Source organism: Protobothrops mucrosquamatus, unplaced genomic scaffold (genome assembly GCF_001527695.2).
Source record: "Protobothrops mucrosquamatus isolate PMUCROS unplaced genomic scaffold, P.Mucros_1.0 scaffold_226, whole genome shotgun sequence".
In the NCBI taxonomy this organism is placed as follows: Eukaryota; Metazoa; Chordata; class Lepidosauria; order Squamata; family Viperidae; genus Protobothrops; species Protobothrops mucrosquamatus.
The window spans coordinates 1,270,500-1,290,043 of NW_015386302.1; the positions used below are offsets into that span (position 1 = coordinate 1,270,500).

General features: G+C 41.0%; 1 pseudogene; it reads right to left on the reverse strand.

Moving 5' to 3' along the window:
• Positions 1 to 4,641: 4,641 nt before the first annotated feature.
• On the reverse strand, positions 4,642 to 18,887 carry LOC107299411 (annotated as a pseudogene).
• Positions 18,888 to 19,544: the final 657 nt, after the last annotated feature.

Below are 19,544 nucleotides of genomic sequence, written 5' to 3' on the forward strand. Positions count from 1 at the left end.
TCGGCCAGACAATGCCGGCTGGCGACCCCCAGGGGGAGAGCCTTCTCTGTGGCAGCTCCTGCCCTCTGGAATGACCTACCCCCCGACCTACGTACAGTTGCGGACCTGCGCCTTTTTCGCCGAGCCCTGAAGGCCCATCTATTCCGTGCGGCCGGCCTGGCGTAGTTTGGATTGTGTTTCAGTGGGGGGGTTTGTATGGGTGTGTTTTTAGAACAGGCCTATTATTCAATTCGATTCTAAAACAGAAATTATTTATTTATTCGTGGTTTTTAGTATTGCCTGTTCACCGCCCTGAGTCCCGCAAGGGAGATAGGGTGGTATATAAATTTAATAAATAATAATAATAATAAAAGACTGCAGTTTGGGGTTAAGGTAGCCCCTGGCATCTTCCAAAGTGTAATGGAGCGCACGCTCCGTGGTATTCCTGGGGTCTGTCCCTACTTTGATGACATCCTCATTGCTGGGGAGTCATCTCTAAATTTAGCTGAAAGACTAAGGGCTGTCTTGCTTCGTTTCCGCCAAGCGGGTCTGAAACTGAAGCAAGATAAATGTAAAATTGGAGTCACTTCCACTGAATTCTTAGGCTTCAGAATTGATGCTCAAGGCATCCATCCTGCTGAATCCAAGCTTCAAGCAATTCAGCAGGCCCCAAGTCCCAAGTCCAAAAGTGAGCTTCAGGCTTTCCTGGGACTCTTAAATTTCTATCACGCATTCCTTCCCCACAAGGCTGCAGTGGCTGAGCCGTTACACTGGCTCTTGGATAAACAGGCTCCATGGCAGTGGACAGGTCCATGAAAGGAGTTTCAATGAGGTTAAGGCCTTGCTCTCTTCAAATGTGGTCTTAGCACATTTTAATGAGCAATTGCCAGTGTGCATCGCATGTGATGCATTCCCTTATGGGGTGGGAGCAGTACTCAGTCACCTGAAGGCTGATGCGACACAAGTCCCTGTGGCCTACTACTCAAGGACTCTGTCATCTGCAGAACGTAATTACGCTCAGATTGACAGAGAAGCCTTGGCCATAGTGGCTGGCATAAAGAAATTTCATGATTTCTTATATGGCCACCACTTCACGGTCTATACAGACCATAAGCCTCTGCTGGGTTTGTTTTACAACAAACAAGCAAACCCCTCACATAATATCTCCTAGAATGCTGAGATGGTCAATTTTCCTGTCAGCATATGACTACACACTGATTCACAAACCTGGAAAAGAAATGGGCCATGCAGATGGCCTCAGCAGATTACCTCTAAAACAAATAGAGGCAGATCCTCCTCCTGCTATTAACATTCTCTCCATTCAGGAGTTACCTGAATCTCCACTCAATGCTAGGGACGTAGCTGCAGAAACTGCCACTGATCACACGCTTACACGCGTGCTGACATGAGTGTTGTCAGGATGGCCTGACACATGTCCAGATACTGAGTTTCAAAACTTCTGGCAAAGGAAGCACGAGCTTTCCACATTCAAAGGGTGCCTGTTATGGGGTAGTAGGGTAGTCATCCCAGCCTCATTGAGGTCTAGAATCTTGATCTCTCTGCATGAGGGACATCGGGGTATAGTCCAGATGAAAGCACTTGTGCACAGCCATCTCTGGTGGCCTGGGCTCGATAAAGCCATCGAGGCCCAGGTGCACGGGTGTCAAGTGTGCCAACAGTCAAGGCCTGAAATGCCTCAGGCCCCTGTACATAGGTGGGAGGAAACACAAGCCCCTTGGTCAAGGGTACATATAGATTACGCTGGGCCCTTTCAGGGGCAATTCTTCCTTCTCCTCATTGACAGCCATTCCAAGTGGCTAGAGGTTGTGCCTGTTTCCTCCACTACTACTGCTAGGACCATCCAGGTGTTGAGAGGAATCTTCACTTCTCATGGACTTCCAGATGTCCTGGTCTCAGATAACAGCCCCAATTTACCTCTTTTGAGTTCCAGGCTTTTCTACAGGCCAACTTGAGCCGGCACGCAACTTCAGCTCCATTCCACCCATCTTCCAACGGCCAGGCTGAGAGGATGGTGCGCACTACCAAAGATGCGCTCAAGAGGATCATGTATGGCAGCTGGCATCACAGGTTAGCTGATTTCCTTCTTACACAATGCACCACACCTTGCACAGCCACAGGAAAGAGCCCAGCAGAACTCCGCTAGGGTCGCCGCCTCATCACGAAACTGGACAGGTTGCACCCAGACCGGGTGGCTTCACAGGTGTCACAGCTGCGGGCACCTAGGAGACTACAGGTGGATGATCCGGTCTGGGCAAGGAACTATGGTCCTGGACATCTCTGGGTCACAGCAGTGGTATGCAAGGTCTCTGGGCCGCTGTCATACAAAGTGGCCTTGGACGATGGGCGCGTCATCCAACGACACATAGACCAACTGTGCTGGAGGCTTCCCAGCAACTCTTCCGCTCCTGGCTCTGCTCTCGGGGGGGGGGGGAGGACCACAATCACAATTCTGGACCACAGTCTACCAGCTCCAGCGGTTTCTCACACGCTGCCGCACATGTTCCAGTGGCAGAACGGGGGCATTCACACACTTTAGCTATTGCTCCAGACAAGGAGTCTCCAGGAAGGAGATTTGCCATGGAGGCAGCTCCTGACTCTGGCACCTCCGGCACATACACAGGGGCCATGGGTTACTGGGGCACATCAGCCACTCAGGCCACTCCAGCTGCTGGTCTTGGGCTCGAGGGACAGTGCTCTCAAGAGGATTCCATTGTGGATTTGGGGAATTCCACCCCACCACTGGACTTGGGGAATTCCACCCCCCCAAGGAACCCTGGCTTGGATTCAGAGGATCCAGCCAGTCAGCAGCTGGGTGGGTCACCTGAGTCTTTGGGGCATCAAAGTCCTGGTCTGCCTAGCCTGGCAGGCGAGCTGGCAGGCCAGGCACACTCACCGGCCATAAGAAGGTCACAGCGGGCCAAGTGCCCACCCAAACATCTTGAGGACTATGTGAGGTTTCTGTCAAGTCAAGGGAACCTTACTAGTCCTTAAACAAGATGCAGAACAAACACTCAGTAAAGGGGTGTTCTATCCAGCATATTATTTGTTGTATTTTTTTTTCTTTGAATAATTATAAATGTAAGCGTGCTCTGCCTGTGTGCAGGCATATTGTGCTTCACAATAACATCCAGTCCATTGAACACATGTACCTGTGCTGCTATATAATAAGGTATTATTGTTTCATCCAGGGGGGAGAGGTGTTATGTCCTGACCCTGCTGGAGCATTCAGCATGCTCAGAAATGTTGCAAAGGGTCCCGGGCAGACCACAAGGCATGCGCAAGGCGTGAAAACAGCCTGGTTTTCATTGACTAACGTTATCCGGGACTAGGACACTATAAAAGGCCTGGGCGCCATTTTTGCTGTTGCTGGTTGTAGAAGAGAACAATAAAGAAGACTTGTTGTTACACTAGCGTCTCCTCTTAATGCCTCCAACCTGCAAATCTAACAGCTGGATTAATGCCTCTTTAAGGGAGGAACTGGGGCAACCCCCCCCAACAGATGTGTCTTTATCCAGCTGTTTTTGGCCAAACTCCAAAGATAAACACTAGAAAGAAAACCAATCATGCAGAGGACCAATGTAAGTAATTGGTTCTTTGTATATTTAGGAATATTTAGCAGGGAATGTTGTGAGAAATAACTCATCTACAATATATCTTGGATTGCTACATTCTAAAAAAAATATTTTGGAAAAAAAGGATTTTCAGAATCAAAGAGAAAAATCAAGATGGAATCAAATGCTTTTTCTTGGGGAAAGCGATTTCTAAATAATTTGTGATTCATTCCTAAGCCAGTATTTAATTAGTTACCTATATGGCATGGAGGTTGAAAAATGAGGGCTTGTTCTGTAAGCTACTGTGTAATATAGCAAGCTACAACTAGAAGATGAGGAAGGCTTGTGGCAACAGGCCTCAATTTTTCTTACATACAGAAGACTTCTTTATTACTGAAAGCTTTTAAGGATAGCCTCTGAAGCCAAAACCTGAAAATATGATATCTGCAGGTAATATTTTCCATGACAATAATATACATGACTGATTATAGGTTCATTAATGTTTTTCTATATATTTCCTCTGCTGCAAATGCTGCATTAGCACATACTTTTATCTTAACCAAATGGCCAAATTTGTATAACATACAGACATTTCAATTTATAATAAAAAATAAAAATAGAAATCTATTTAACACAACTTAATGTTTGTATTTATAAAAAATGCTAGCCCCAACTAAATACCATGACCTCAAGTGATGCTACATTATACAGTAAAAAGACAGTTACTGCTGTCCCAATTTATTGTACTACATTGTATTATATAAGCAAGCCTTAAGTAATTGGAGGATACTCACAGAAAAAGTAAAACAAAAGAATACAGAAAAAGAAAGATAAGAAATCTGTACTTTCATTTAAAGGAGAACTCACCTCTTCCTTTAATTGACTATCTGCAATCTCCTGACCAGTATCTTGGGAACCAGAAGATGTTCTGTGGCCCTGGGGATTGTTTACATCTCCCACCGAAAAGACAGGAAAGAGGGGCCTGAGAAATCGGAACTCGCTACTTAAGGATCCACCAGTCAAACAAACATCATAACGGTAAGTCCTGGGAAGCGACCCATTCTGTGAATCTGCACAGTTCTCTGGGGCATCAGCACTGGCAGGTGGGAAGTGAGGAACAGCTGCAGTAAAATGGCTTTGGGGGTCCTTCTTGAGGATTTTGACCACAANCTCCTATGCTGAAAAGGGCTGGGTCCGTGGCCTTCAGCAATTCATAGGAAAGCCAAGAGTTTTGGCCAGAATCTGCATCCACTGCAACCACCTTGGTGACCAGATAGCCGGCCTCGGCTGACTTGGGAACCAGCTCATTGCATGGGGATGTGTTGTTCTGGAGGGGATACAGGAAGAAGGGAGCGTTGTCGTTTTCATCTATGATGTGGATGCGGACAATCACTTGTGAGCTCAGGGAAGGAGAACCACCATCAGAGGCCCTCACAGTAGCTCTGAAGCCTCTTATCTGCTCATAGTCCAGGGATCGGAGGGCATACAGGTTTCCAGTTTCAGAGTTGATCGAAATGAAAGTGGGCAAAAGGCCATCACCCTTCCCAGGCAGAACTGAGTAAGTCACCTTAGCATTCTGCTTTATGTCCAGATCCACAGCGTGGATTGAGCCGATGAACAAGCCTGGAATATTATTCTCCCGGATCTGCATGTCAAATGAAGGCTTTTCAAAAAGAGGAGGGTTATCATTGACATCGGAGATCTGAACATTAATCAGTCTTGTTGAAGTGAGCCTAGGAGAGCCACAGTCAATGGCTGTGATGGTGATGTTGTACTCAGTGACCGTCTCTCTGTCTAGGGGACTTTGGAGCACAAGCTGATAAAAGTTGTTTGTGGTGCCTTTGAGCACAAAAGGAAGGTTCACCTCCACAGAGCAGACTGTTTTGCTGTTGTCTCCAGAGTCTTGGTCTCTAACACCGAAGAGGGCCACCATTGTGTCTGGGGGAGAATCCTCCTTTAAAGTGCTGATGAGAGATATGATGGACACTTCTGGGGGGTTGTCATTCTCATCTTCAATCTCTATTAGTATCTTGCAGTGACCCGAGAGACCTCCTCCATCCATTCCTTTGATGTTTATGCTATGACTCCTTTCCTTTTCATAATCAATCTGTCCCCTAACAGTGATTTCTCCAGTCCTTTCATTTAAAAGGAACAAATTGTTTATTCTTTCAGACACTCGATGGAATGAGTAGAGGATCTGTGCATTTGAACCAAAATCAGGATCTCTAGCCTCCACCTTAATCAGCAGTGTGCCCACAGGAAGGTTTTCCTTTATTCTTACCTTATATTCAGACTGGGAAAATTGAGGAGAGTTATCATTTATATCTAGAACATCAATATTAATTTGAACAGTGCCTGTTTTTTGTGGCACTCCTCCATCAATGGCCATCAGAGTTAACTGAAGATGAGGCATCTTCTCCCTGTCTAGTGGTTTCTGCAGAATAAGGTCAACATTTCTCTTTTCATGTTCATCAATCTGTACTTCTACTGTAAAATGTGAATTTTTAGTGAGTGTGTAATTTTGGATACCATTTTTTCCTAGATCAGCATCTTGAGCAGACTCCATCTGAATTCGGGTATTCACCGGGACGTGTTCTGATATTTGTATAGTAAATATTTTTTTTGTGAAGTTAGGAGCATTATCATTCACATCTTCTACTTGTATTTCAATACCATGGAATTTCAATGGGTTTTCTAGAACAATTTGGGATAAAATTAAACAAGGCTCCTTTTGACCACATAAAGCTTCTCTGTCTATTTTATCATTTATCAACAAATTCCCACTTTGGATATCAAGGTGGAAATATTCCTTAGTGTTGTCAAAAATCAAACAGGCTCGACGAGTAGAGAGTTCTCCTTTTTTCAATTTCAAATCCTGCAATACATTAGCCACCACAAACCCATTTTTCTTTTCTTCAGGGACAGAATAATGAACTGAACTACACAATGTTCCAAAAAGACTGAGGAAAAGCAAAAGATACAGACCTTGTTTGTCCTTGAGGAAGTGATCTTCCATTGTGTAGGAAATTTCTTTATCTTCAATTTTTGGTCCAAACATAAGCTTCCTAATTTTTATCCAGTGAAAATGTTTGCTGATAAGGAAAACCTGTTTTGTTGTGCAGTGTGGATATTTGGTTCCATTGAAATTTTTCTCATGTTCTGCTGAGGTTTCGTTTCATTCCCTTCTCTAATAATCATTTCCTCAGCATTCCTCAGACAACATTCTGGGTGTCTATTAATATGTTAGCCTGTGCTGCCACTATGTGGTTGAACAAGGAAACAAATCACTTCTACATTTCTAATTGTATGGCACCTGATTGCACAATAGACATAACTTGAAGATCTGAGATATATCGCTTAATTATTTGAAACATATTATTTGATTTAAAAAGTCCAGCAAAAGTTAGTAAAATTTCTGGAAAATATGCTTATGATCTTTAACTGAAAAAGTACTGACTACTTTGTGTTATAAATACCCTGACTTTTATTTTCGGTCTCACTACCTTTTGAATTATCTTTATTAAGAAAAAGATAAAATTTGAAACTGGGATATTTATGTGAAATTTCCAGTTAAATTCCATAGTATTTTGTTGATAAACAACTTCTAACATAGAGATTTTTAAAAAAAGAATATCTGGGAGCTTATTTCATGTGTTCATTTCTTATTTCTCTGTGCTTTAGTTGATACCATTAACTTTTCTACTAGCAGAAATAGTTTGGGAAGTCATAATCATGGAAATGTAACAAATTACATAGAACAGCAAATTGCAAATTACAAAAACAGCAAAATCATTAATTTCCCTCAATTTATAAAAGGAAAAAATATTTTAAGTATTTTAAAGGTATATGAATTTTAAGGTATATGTATGTCACAATAACAAAAAAGAGAGAAGCATTCTGAAGTCAAATTTATATATTTTTTAAATGTGTTAAATTCAGGTCTACATTTTACACAAATTAGAACAAATTCAATAAAAAATAAAAATATAAGATAGAGTGCAATAGAAAATTCCCAATACCATTTTCAAATTCACCATAAAACAAAAAAAAAAAAACAACCAAAATTATTCTCACCTAGCATACAGGTTTTGTCTCTACTTCATGACCAAAAGGTTCTGCAGATTTAATCCAGAGATTCACGTGATCCATCAAAAACAGAAATGGAGGTCTGAGAAATCTGAACTCACTATTCAAAGATCCATCAACTAAACACGCATCATAATTATAAACCTGACAATATGAGTCACAACTAGGATCTCCACAATTCCTGTGCAAATTCTGTCTCATAGGGAGATTAGATGAAGAATCCCAGATGTTCACCGGCCTCGTGGTTTTCACTTCCCCATTCTGAGTCCCAACAGCGAAGAGACTCGGATCTGTGGCCTTCAGCAATTGATAGGAAAGCCAAGAATTCTGCCCTGAGTCCCTGTCCGCTGCCACCACTTTGGTAACCAGGTAGCCTGTCTCTGCTCCCCTGGGAACCAGCTCCTTTGATGGAGAGGTGCTGTTCTGAAGGGGGCAGAGGACGAAGGGGGCGTTGTCATTCTCATCTCTGATAAGAACTCGGACCATGGTTTCTGAGCTCAACTTCCATTCCAACTCTCTATTCCATTTTTCTAGCCATTTGTAAAAGTTATCCCATGTTTGAAAATATTCTGTATCTTCTTTCCCTTTCATTTTCAATGTAAGCCTATCCATTTCCGCACAAAATTTCCCTAATTATATCTTCTTCCGTTGGTATTTCTTCATTTTTCCAATACTGTGCAAATGTAATTTTCGCTGCTGTTAATACATGTAATATTAAATATATACATTTTTGTCATAGTTTTCTGTGATTATACCTAGAAGAAATAGCTCTGGCTTAAAATCTATATGTTTTCTTAACATTTTCTCTAACCATATTTGTATTTTTGACCAATTTTTTTTTGCTTTAGGGCATGTCCACCAGAGGTACGTGCCTGGCTTTTGCCTACATTTCCAATAATTACTAGACATGTTTTTAAACATTTTTGCTAATCTTGCAGGTGGCAAATGGCATCTATAAAACATTTTATATAAATGTTCTTTATAAGTAGCTGCCCTTGTTATTTTATAGTTTCTTTCCCACAAGTTTTGCCATTTTTCTAATTCTACATTATGTCCCAAAAAATTTGCCCAAGTTATCATTGTTTCTTTAACTTGTTCATCAGAGAAAATTTGTATATCCTCATAATCTATAGATCAAATGGCATAGAAGTTCCCAGTTTCAGAGCTGATGGAGATGAAAGGTGATGCTGGGCCATCCCTGATCTTCCCAGGCAAAAGCAAATAGGTCACTTTGACATTCTGCTCTGTGTCCAAATCAATTGTGTGGATGAATCCAGTGAACACACCTGGAAATTGTTTTCTTGTAAGTGCAAATTATAAAAAGATTTTTCAAATACCAGAGAGTTGTCATTGATATCTGAAATATGAATAGCAATAATTCTCATTGAAGTGAGTCTGGGAGAGCCTTGATCAGTGGCTGTAACGGTGACATTATATTTTGTGCTGTCCCAGTCTCACAGACACACACACCATAAGTGTTAGGAGTCTTTATTAACGCTTCCAAGTCTGAATTAGTATTCCTTGACTATTCCCTTTACCAGCACCAGCCCACCCCCAATGAGCTCAACAGGCTACTCAAAAGAAGCCAGCACTAGTCCACAGCACAAACACAAGGCAAGTCCACTAGGCAAAGGAAAGTCCACTAGGTATAGGCAAGTCCAAAAAGCAAAGGCAAAACTCCAGGGCAAAGGTAAGTCCACAAGGCAAAGGCAAGTCCACAAGGCAACCCCAGAGTTGAAGAGGCACAATCCAAAGTTCAAGGCAAGAATCACAACAGCTAAAGAACACAAAGCAAGGGAACAAACACATTGTTCCCAGCATCATTTCACTCGCCTTGCTGAGCTAAATAGCTGTTTCTTTGTGCAGCCAATCAAGAGGGGCAAGGCTGCCTTCTCACAAGTAGCCTAGCTGACCTTCATTGTTCCTGCCTCCTCTCAGCTCTACATGCTCTCGGATCAGAAGGAGAAGGCATTTCTTCTTCATCTCCACTGACCAGCTGCAGCTGTGTGTCCTCTCCACCCAAAGCCTCTGGGTTTCCCAGGTGCAGCTGTCTCTAGCACAGGCTGCTGCTTGTCTGGTCGCTCCCCTGTCCTTGACCACTCCACTCCTGGCTTATAGGTCTCGGCTGCCTCCCCTCCTGACATGCCAGGAATCAGTTCATCCTCCTTTGAACTAGCATCTGGAGAGGCATCTGCGTAAGTGTCCAGAGGAGTCATCATAAATTTGTTCTTTGTCCAATGGTTGTTGAATCACAAGCTGGTAATAATTGTTCTTTGTGGATTTTATGATAAAGGGCAGGTTTGAATCAATGTTGCAAGTAGTTCTGCTATTGTCGCCAGAGTTCAGGTCAATGGTACTGAAAATGGCCACTTCTGTTCTTGGGGGAGAATCTTCTGGTGTGGAATTAGTGACAGATGATAGGGTCATTTCTGGGGCTTTGTCATTCTCATCCTCAATGTCCAGATGGACTTTACAGTAAGCGGACAGTCCACCTCCATCTTTGGCTTTCATATTCAGTTCATACATGCCATTTTCTTTGTAATCAATTTTTCCTTCAACAGTAATTTCTCCAGTATGATTGTTTAACTTGAATGATCTGAGTACATTTCCTGTACTTGGCTAAAATGTAAATGATGTGAGCATAAGCATCCTTATAATCAGATGCATTAATAGAATAATTTATTCACTTTTAAGAAAGAAAAATCATTGCCAAGTAAAAATAAGATACTGTCTGAATTGGGGATATTACAAACGCCTGTTTTATTTTTGTTTTGGAATAGATATCTTGACAGGTATCTATTTACTGTACTTCCTGCCATGGAAAATTTTAATTACAAATTAACAGGGCACCTCTGTCTCCAGTCAGTGTTTATGTCAATCACTGCCAGTACTGATCATGGTAAAAGACAGAAAATCTAGAATAGGTCTTTCTTACTGTATGAATAAAAAGGTGACCTCCATTTTTTTTTACTGTGTATCTCATATGCTAATAGGGTAAAGAACTTAGACAAATGGCTGTCCAGTCACTTTTTGAAACTTCCAGTGTTTGGGCACTCCCAACTTCCGAAGGCAAGCTATTCCACTCAGTTGATTGTTGATTGTTCTCACCATTAGGAAATTTCTCCTTAGTTTTAGTTTGCTTCTCTCTTTGGTTAATTTCCATCCATTGTTTCTTGTCTTGCCTTCAGGTGCTTTGGAAAATAGTTTGACCCCTCAACTTTTGCAGCCCCTCAAATATTGGAACACTGGTATCATGTCATCCCTAGTCCTTCTTTTTACTACACTAGACATATCCAATTCCTGTAACTGTTTTTCATATGTTTTAGCGTCCAGCCACTAATCATTTTTGTTGCTCTTCTCTGCACTGTTTCCAGAGTCTCAACATCTTTTTTATAATATGGTGACAAAAACTGGAAGCAATAGTCCAAGTGTGCTCGTACGAAGGCTTTGTAAAACGTTACTAATACTTCACATGATCTTTATTCTATCCCTCTATTGATGCAGCCTAGGATTGCATTGGCTTTTTTTGACTGTTGCCACATACTGTTGCCTCATATTTAAGTGATTGTTTACTTGAAATCCAAGATCCCTCTCACGGTTACTGGCATTAAGCCAAGTTTCACCTAGTCTGTACCTATAAATTTGTTTTTTCTAGCCTAAGTATAAAACCATACTTTTATCTACACTGAATTTCATTTTGTTTAGACAGGGCCCAGCGTTTAAGTATGTCAAGATCCTTTTGGATCTTGAGCCTATCTGATGGGGTGTGGGCTATTCCTGCCAACTTAGCATCATGTGCAAATTTAAAGAGTCCCCCTTCTATTCTCTCATCTAGATCTTTTATGAAGATATTGAAGAATACTGAGTTTAAAACGGAATCTTGGGATACATCACTATTTACTTCCCTTCCCTAATTGTTCTTTGACTTTATTCTTGTTTTTTATGTGTTGAAAGAAACTTTTTATTGCAAGTCTTACTTCATTCTAAACCTTAGTTTTCCTAACTTCATCTTTGCAGGTTTGGACTATTTGTTGCTATTCTGCCTTAGGTATGTGTCCCTCTTTCCATTTTTTGTACTTACCCTTTTTTTCTTTCAGTTGGTCAGAGAGTTCTTTATGCAACCATGCTAGTTTTTTCTTGGATTTCTTGTTTTTCTTTTTCAATGGTATTGAGTGGAACTGTGCTTTTATTATCATATTTTTCAAAGTTTCCCAAACTTCTTGAGTTTTTTTTTCCAATTTAAGGTTTTCATCTGTGAGATTCCCCCTAAGCTCTGATTTTGTTAAAATCAGCTCTTTTAAAGTCTAAGATTCTGGTTTGATTATGGTCCGTTGCTTGTGTTTGTTTTATTTTGAGTTCTAATGTGACATGGTCATTCTTCCCCAAAGTTCCTGCAATTTCAGTCCTCTCTATCACTACTTCTTAGTTAGTAAGAATAAGGTCCGGTATAGCTGCCCTTCTAGTTGCCTCCTCTACCTTTTGGGTAACAAACTTGTCAGCTAGGTTGGTCAGGCACTGTTCGATCTCCTACTTGTTGCTGAGTTTGTTTCCCAGTTAATGTCAAGGTAGTTAAAGTCCCCCATTACTACTGTGTTTCTTACATACATTTGTTAACTGATTAGCAAAAAGTTCATCTATTTCTTCTGCTTGGTTGAGTGGCCTACACTTAAACTGTACTTGGACTTTGCAGCTGAGTGCGGATTGAAGATCAGTGAGAAGGTGCATCCTCTGTCTCCCAGGAAGAACATATCAAGTTGTAGCACGATGGGCTTAGTGATTTAGGAGAGAAAAAGCATCTTCAGGGATGTTCCTCTCTTCCTTCCAGAAAAAAATGCTTTATTTCCACAGAAATAAGAAATATATTTGAGCCTATGCCATTCTGCAGGGACTCCAAAATACCAATGGCCAAACAAGCCCTCAACTAACAAGGTTAGGAAAAGACAAGGACAATAAAAAAGAATATTTAAACCTACACAATGGAAAGCTTCAGTTCATGGATGACAAAGAAGAGCTAGTCCATCAGTTTGCTACCCTTTCTGCAGAAGACCAAGAGATGATACTGGAGAAGATAGAAATAATTGGTCAAACGTTGAGGTCGGCAGCTGGGGCAACAGAAAGCTTGAATGTTTTGCTTTCTACTGGCAGCTCCTCCATGGAACTGCTATCAAGTCTGGCTTCTGAAAGCACTCAAGCCCCAATAAATAAAAAAAGAAGGCGTACTAGCCCAAAACAAAAAGAGGAGGAAAGGGACATCCAACAGGACTTGGTAGTACAAGTCCAAATTGACCAACCAGTAGGACAACTAGACAAGGAGATGGAAAGCTGGAGTACCCACCCACCTGAAAAAATGTCAATCTTGGAGCAAAAGCAGAGGCACGCTGGCAATCAAGATAAAGAGGAACAACAACAAGTTCTGCAACTCACGAGGAGAAATATTGAATCTCATAGTAACTGTGTTTATATGGAAAGCATAGTTAATATCAACCCAGCTCTAATGTTAAGTTGACATCCGGCATTCTTACCACTTAGCCAATCAATCAAGCCAGACCATCTTGCCCCTGGGAATCCCATACAGATGCTGACTTGGAATGTTGCTGGCTGGAAAGGGATGGTTGATAGTGGACTAATGAACTTCTTCTCCAGATTTGATGTAATAGGAAACCTGGTTAATTGAAGTGGATGAACCAGTACAACTGCCAGGCTTTCAGGGATGGGCTTCCCCAGCCCAAAAAACAAAGGGAGACCCTCTGGTGAGTTATGCATTTTTATAAAGCAAAAATTGCAATGGCAGGGGAAGAAACTATACAACGAAGATAAGTATTCGTATTTCCTAGCTGTTAAATTTGGATATAAAGAGTTTGAGTTAATACTGTAAATGTGTATATCCCTCCAAACACATCCCAGTATTATAATTCCGAATACTGGATGGATCTGGAAGTTATCCTACACGATATACAGTATCTGTATTGTATCCTCAGTCATAGTAGCATTACTAGGAGATTTTAACGCCAGGTTGGGTTCCTCTTTGTATGAGTTTGCCCAGAAGAAGGGAGTCCCAGGGGAGTTTTTTGATAACCATCCTCAGTCATCTACAACTGACTGGCTGTCAGCCTTCAACGCATTCTCTAATCTCTGTAATATCCTGAAGAAACACCTAACAACTAAACCTGCTACAAAAAGAGACTGAGTGTGTAGACCCCATTGGTTTGACCCTGAATACCAGCAGCTGAAAAAGAAATTGAAGGCAGCCATGAGGCTCGCCCAGAGGAATCCTACTGTTCATATAAAAGCTGAGATGTTGCACACAAGAAGGGAATATAAAAGAATTATAAAATTAAAGAAAAAACGTTTTGCCATTTCAATCTGGTCAGAACTCGAGTTGGCTGCCAAAAGTCATAACTCAGCAATATTTTGGCACTCTGTAGCAGGTGTCCTAAAGGAACGGAGATTTGCATTTGATATACCAATCTCTGCTGAGGACTGGGAGAATTATTACCAGTGTTTGTGTGCTTCCATGGAATCTGCAGAGAAACTGTCTTTAAGCAGTGATTTAGTAAACTTTAGAACTCCTCCCTCTTGGCCACTAGTCTCAGAAAAGGAGATACAATCCATCATTAAAAGCTTAAAGAGCAATAAAGCCTTAGGTGAGGATTTTTTACCAGCAGAATTATTTAAGAAATTTCCCAGTTGGTGGGGACCAGTATTGGCAGGTCTTTTTACACATATAAATGCCTGCCATATACCAGATGGGTAGAAAATGGCAATAGTTGTCCCCATATATAAAAAATGAAATAAAAAGGATCCTAGTAATTATAAGCCGATCAGTCTGATTGACATTGCAGCAAAAATATGTGCTAGGTTCCTTTTAAATAGAATTGAAATCTGGGTAGAGGAAAACCATATCCTTGCAGAAGAACAAGCAGGTTTTAGACAAAGCCGATTCACTATTGATAACTGCTTTGTCTTGAACCATCTAATTGCCAAATATGCCTATAAGAGGAGACCCCTGTTTGCTGCTTTTATAGACCTCACAGCAGCATTTGATATGGATGGTAAACAGAGAAGTACTATGGAGTAAACTGACAGCTCTTAAAATAGAACCTAGACTGCTGGCTTTGATTAAAGCCCTTTACAAAAGTACCTGTTTGAGGGTGCTGTATGGGGTTGATGGGGCTTTGACTAACAGGATTCACACAAATAAAGGGGTAAGGCAAGGGTGTATCTTGGCCCCATTATTATTTAGTTTATATATCAATGATTTGCCAGGGTTAATGAAGGATCCCATGGTACATATGCCAATGATCATAAATTCATACTGTAACAGCTTGCTCTACGCTGATGATATGATTTTATTATCGTATTCACAAATAGGCTATTAAGAAGATTCAGTTCTTATTGCCAGGATAACTCCCTAACCGTTAGTAAATCTAAATAAAAAATCATGGTGTTTGGAAAACATCAACAGAGACATACAGTAGATGGCAATTAGACGGTGAACCAATTAAACAGGTTAACACCTTTGTATATTTAGGCATAACTTTTTCCAAGACTAGATCTTGGGCCTGCCATCATCAATGGAGTACACTTAGAGCAAAAGCTAGTTTGAATTTACTGCTTAAACTGAAGAATCATAGTTTCCCAGGGACCCTAGCCCCATTAATTAAAATATATAAAGCTAAGGTTACCCCTATGCTCTTGTATGAAGCAGAAGTTTGGGGTCTATACTCAACCAAAGTCCTAGAACAAACACAGTCCCAGCATTTGAGATGTATTTTAGGTGTAGATCTAAGAACATCTGCTGTAGCAGTTGGAGCTGAATTGGGAATTCATACAATTCATGCATTATCCAAAATTAGAGCATATAACTACTGGCATAAAGTCAATGAAATGGAGACTGATAGACTCCCCAAGCTATGTCTACTAGAGCAAATAAAATCACAACCACAAATCTCCTGGATCACCAAACTAACAAATTTTGTAAGAAGCTGTGGCCTTCCTGACTCTTGCATAACAAAATGATTTTTAAAAAGAGCTGCCCAGAGAATTAAAGATAAAGAAACACAAAATGACCTAGCTATCCTTAGTAAGGTGGGTAACTTGAAATGACTGAGCAAATACAAACGTACTTTTCAAATAGACAGCTATTTGAAGTTACAACTGCCAAAACATCTAAGGGAGATATTTATGTGAGCGAGATTCGAACAGCTCAACACAAAGGTTAGATGTGGGAGGTTCCATTCCATACCCTACAATGAACATCTCTACATATGCGGAGCACCAGAGGTAGAAAACCTGGCTCACATCCTATTTGATTGTTGCCTGTATAAGAGGGAGAGAGACAGGTATCTCGGTCTATATACCAAACAAATGACCCATTGGGATCTCCATATCAAAACAACTTACCTTATGTCCGGCCAGAATCTGAAAATAACATTTAACACAGCACAGTACTTAAGCAAAATGATTCAGTTGAGATCTGCATATGTGGCACTGATTGGGGTAGATTGCAGGGGTGACACCAAAATATAATTTTATCATATTTTATCTATATTTTAAATTATTTATTTGAGACTATATTTTATTTCAATTTCATTTTATTTTATTCCAATTTCATTTTAAATTGTATTTTATCTAATTCCATTTTGAATTGCTTTTATCAAATTTTAATAATAATTTGTTTCTGAAACTTTGCACTTTGATATGGCCCAATCAATCAATCAATCAATCAATATATTTAAAGGTAACTCACCTGCTCATGTAATTGGTTATCTGGAATCTGCTCAGAGATATCTTCACAACCAGAATTCTTCTGGTACCCAGGAATGTTTACATCTCCCACCGAAAAGACAGGAAAGAGGGGCCTGAGAAATCGGAACTCGCTACTTAAAGATCCACCAGTCAAACAAACATCATAACGGTAAGTCCTGGGAAGCGACCCATTCTGTGAATCTGCACAGTTCTCTGGGGCATCAGCACTGGCAGGTGGGAAGTGAGGAACAGCTGCAGTAAAATGGTTTTGGGGGTCCTTCTTGAGAATTTTGACCACAACAAACACAACAATACAGACCAGGAACACAAAGGAGACAGCAGCCAAGCAGATCACCAAATACTTGGTCAAGGTTTTGTCTTCTTCCGGTTCTTGCACACTGACATCCACCCTCCTCAGGAAGGGATCCGAAAAGCCATCCACAAGAAGGACATTAAGCAACACCGTGCTGGTCTGGGGAGGAAGACCGTTGTCTCTGACCAGAATCACCAGCCTCTGCTTGTTTGTGTCTCGCTCATTCAGGGCTCTCCTGGTTTTCACTTCCCCATTCTGCGCTCCTATGCTGAAAAGGGCTGGGTCCGTGGCCTTCAGCAATTCATAGGAAAGCCAAGAGTTTTGGCCAGAATCTGCATCCACTGCAACCACCTTGGTGACCAGATAGCCGGCCTCGGCTGACTTGGGAACCAGCTCATTGCATGGGGATGTGTTGTTCTGGAGGGGATACAGGAAGAAGGGAGCGTTGTCGTTTTCATCNGATGCGGACAATCACTTGTGAGCTCAGGGAAGGAGAACCACCATCAGAGGCCCTCACAGTAACTCTGAAGCCTCTTATCTGCTCATAGTCCAGGGATCGGAGGGCATACAGGTTTCCAGTTTCAGAGTTGATTGAAATGAAAGTGGGCAAAAGGCCATCACCCTTCCCAGGCAGAACTGAGTAAGTCACTTTAGCATTCTGCTTTATGTCCAGATCCACAGCGTGGATTGAGCCGATGAACAAGCCTGGAATATTATTCTCCCGGATCTGCATGTCATATAAAGGCTTTTCAAAAAGAGGAGGGTTATCATTGACATCAGAGATCTGAACATTAATCAGCCTTGTTGAAGTGAGCCTAGGAGAGCCGCAGTCAATGGCTGTGATGGTGATGTTGTACTCAGTGACCGTCTCTCTGTCTAGGGGACTTTGGAGCACAAGCTGATAAAAGTTGTTTGTGGTGCCTTTGAGCACAAAAGGAAGGTTCATCTCCACGGAGCAGACCGTTTTGCCATTGTCTCCAGAGTCTTGGTCTCTAACACCGAAGAGGGCCACCACCTTCTCCAAAGGGGAATCCTCCTTTAAGATGCTGGTCAGAGATATGATGGACACTTCTGGGGGGTTGTCATTGACATCTTCAACCTCTATTACTATCTTGCCGTGCCCTGAAAGTCCTCCTCCATCTATTGCTCTGATATTTATGCTATAACTCCTTTCTTTTTCATAATCAATCTGTCCCCTAACAGTGATTTCTCCAGTCCTTTCATTTAAAAGGAACAAACTCTTTATTTTTTCAGGCATTCTGTGGAATGAGTAGGTGACTTGTGCATTTGAACCCAAATCAAGATCCATAGCTTCCACTTTAGCCACTGCAGTGCCCGTAGGAAGGTTTTCCTTTAATTTTACCTTATATTCAGATTGGGAAAATTGAGGAGGGTTATCATTTATGTCCAGAACATCAATGTTAATTTGAACAGTGCCTGTTTTCTGTGGTACCCCACCATCAACAGCCATTAGGGTGATATTGAGATGTGGCACCTTTTCTCTGTCTAGTGATCTCTTTAGAACAAGATCCACATTGCTAATTCCATCTTTGTTCTTTTGAACATGAAGCCAAAAATATTCATTGGCGCTGAGTGTATAGTTTTGGATGCTGTTTTCTCCTAGGTCCTCATCATCTGCAGATTCCAAGGGAAGTACCATATTTGTAGGAACATTCTCAGGAATTTCTATCTCAAATTCATTTTTAGAGAACTTGGGAGCATTGTCGTTTATGTCTTCTATTTCTATTTCAATATTATATGATTCCAAAGGGTTGTCAAGCACAATTTGAGAGGTAAGTATGCAAGCATCTGTCTGGCCACACAAAACATCTCGGTCTACTTTATCATTTATCAATATATCCCCAGTATGAAGATCAAGGGAGAAATACTGCTTAGTGTTTTGAGAAATGAGATGGGCTCTGCGATCAATGAATTTCTCTGCTTCCAGTTTCAAATCCTTCAATACATTAGCCACTATAGAACCACTTTTGGTTTCTTCCAGTGTAGAATAATAGATTGAAATACATAATGCTCCAGGAAGACAAAGCAGGCAAAAAAGATACATACCTTGTTTACTCCTAATGCATTGTTCCATGATTCAGGACTCTCCTTAATTTTTGAACAGAATATACAGCTCCTTATTTTCGTCCAGTTATTATCTCTGACAAAGAGCTAATTTCCTGCTGCTTTAGCTCCCAGTTTTCATCTTTTCATTGGTTAAAATCTTCTTGTCTTCTTGCAGGACCCTAGTCGTAGCTTTATGTTCATTTCGTCTCACCCCAAAATTCTGAGTTCCCAGTAATATGTTTGCCTATTCTGCCACCATGTGGCTGTCTGAGGAATTCACCTCTAGGACTGCTTATTATTTAAAGAGTCTGTTCTAAATGAAAGGCAGCAAATCATAGTTTTGAAGGCTCTCTCCCTATTCAAAATATGAAGATCCCACAGGAAATGATGGTTCTTAAGGTTGGTGAGATCCTAGTTACCTCATCCCCAAACAATAATATTATTGTTCAACAGCACATTCAGTGAGAGGGATACAACTCTAGCACTGTAATATAATTTTCCCATGCCCAGAAATAAATTGATTAAAGTGTATCAAAACAGAACAATAAGAGGAAAGGAAAGGATTTATGTTAATCATCCCCATTTAAATTTATCTAATTTCAGCCACCAAAAAACATGAATAAGGTCCGCAGTATATGTAAATATAGGGATTTCCTTATTTTGACCTGGCTAAATAATCTATTTTCCTTTGCATGACCATAAATATCTTAGTAGTGAATTGAATTTGATAGTTTCAATTTGGTAGATGGAAAGATTTACACTGAAAATGAAAGATCTGA